Source organism: Theobroma umbraticum, unplaced genomic scaffold (assembly GCF_002168275.2).
Source record: "Theobroma umbraticum cultivar Fairchild unplaced genomic scaffold, ASM216827v3 scaffold_86.0, whole genome shotgun sequence".
NCBI lineage: Eukaryota > Viridiplantae > Streptophyta > Magnoliopsida > Malvales > Malvaceae > Theobroma > Theobroma umbraticum.
The window spans coordinates 7,838,338-7,840,183 of NW_018397263.1; the positions used below are offsets into that span (position 1 = coordinate 7,838,338).

The 1,846-nt window shown below is 37.8% G+C and overlaps 1 long non-coding RNA gene across 1 annotated transcript in view; it reads right to left on the reverse strand.

Annotated features, from left to right (window-relative positions):
* LOC110420804 (uncharacterized) overlaps positions 1-1,364 on the reverse strand; it is a 2,102-nt gene extending 738 nt beyond the window's left edge. Inside the window, exons 1-2 of the long non-coding RNA XR_002445577.2 lie at positions 1,085-1,364; positions 922-1,002 (exon numbers count right to left, since the gene is read on the reverse strand). This is a non-coding gene — a long non-coding RNA (uncharacterized LOC110420804). The remainder of the gene's footprint in view (positions 1-921; positions 1,003-1,084) is intronic.
* Between the last annotated feature and the right edge of the window lie 482 nt (positions 1,365-1,846).

Genomic DNA, 1,846 nt, shown 5'->3' on the forward strand with positions numbered 1-1,846 from the left:
GAGTTGCAAAGAAATCTTAACTCTCCACCATGCAAAAAAGTATGCATCGAAAGCTGACAAGGGTCTCTAGTAGGTAAGCATCATAATCACCCATGGACCCATTTCCACGTAATAACATCTGAGAGCTCTACTCCATCAGATCCCCACAACCATGGCAGTCTCAACGATGTTGGCCAACATCGGAGAATCAAACGGTCCCAACCGCGAATATCACTGGTGGCCTAGCCATATATAACAACCCATGGCCTTGCCACATAAATCATAGACTATGACCCCAGCCACGTCTAGTAGCCCGTCGATGACCTAGAGGTTTTCTAGCTAGAGCTCACTTGTGCACAAGGATCACACTTAACTGAAGTGACAACCGACCTACTCTCAATGCTCTCGGTTTGTCAAAATCATTTTAAACACCAATTCAAAGGTTGTCCAAGACTTTTCCTTTAAATCATTTAAAAACAAAGTTCAACAACTTTTCCAATTAACCTTTCGTGTTAAAAGGCATGGTGTAAATATTTATGTACAAATCTGGCTAAAACCGAAGCTCCAAACTTGCATTCAAAATCATTTAACGAATGCATTAGCTATGCATATCACATAAAAATACAAGGAACAGATTTTGATGCAAACATCGTGAAAGGCTTGTTTCCCAATTTCTAAAACTCTTTACGTGTATAGCTTATCTATCGGTATATCCAAATCAATTTGGAAACACTTACATCCACAAACTTCCTATGGTTTTTACCAGCTAATGCTTTCCACAATAGCAATATACAAATCATTGTAAATCTGTTTTAAAACTACCTATCAAGGTTAACAACTCATGCTATCCACAACGCACTTAAGAAAACCATCGACGTTTACTAACGTAAATCAATCAATTTATATAGTGCGGAGATTTTAAAATTGGCACCCCCTACTCACCTCACAATAGCATCCAATATCACCATGAACTCTAAGATCTACTTGCATGCATGCCTCGGGTCCTTTGAATCCATCTGGGTTCTTGCTACCACAAACCAAAGCACACTTTAAAATTGATTTACAATGCATGCATGTCATGAAAAATGAAGATCCCATCAATTACCTTGCCTCGGGTTCACTAAGCCGAACCCTCCTTTTCCTTTTCTTCTTCTTCCTTTCTCCCTTTCTCTCCTTCCTTTCTTCCTTTCGCTTCCTTTTTTCTTCTCCTTTCTCTTTCTTCTTGGTAGTGACGGATCTCTCAAGGCAAAAGACTTGAAAATGCCTTTGGTTTCTCCATTTTGTTCTCTATGGGCGGATTGCCCAAGGTCATTTGCTTTTCATGTTGTTTTCTTTCCTTTTTCTCTTTATTTTCTCTATGGGCAGATTGCCCAAAGCTTCATGCCTTTTTGGCATGTTTTCTTCTCCCTCTTTGTGACAAAAGCACAAGGCAAAAGCCTTGAAAAGTTGTCCACCCGTCACACCCATTTTCTATATCTTTTTCACTTTTATTTCTCTTGGTTTCTTTATTCTATTTTTTTTCTTTTCATTCCTTTATTTGTTCCTTATTCTCATTGGACCAACTCACTCTCCACTCACATTTCATGCACACATTATCTCTTTTGCTCATTGGTCCAAAATCTATCTTAATTGCCTTCCATTTGCCACTTCATTTTCTTACTTTTATTTTTATTTCCTTTGCCACCTATTTCTTCCAATTACATTTCATGCACAACTTTCCTTTATATTTTATTTGGCCATTTATCCAACCAATCAAGTCTCATGAACCCACATTTCACTTTCCTTATTTGACCACCAAATGCACCAATCAAATTATATGCAAAAAATATTTAAATTTATCTTTCCCTTGTTCTTTACATTGTAGGGG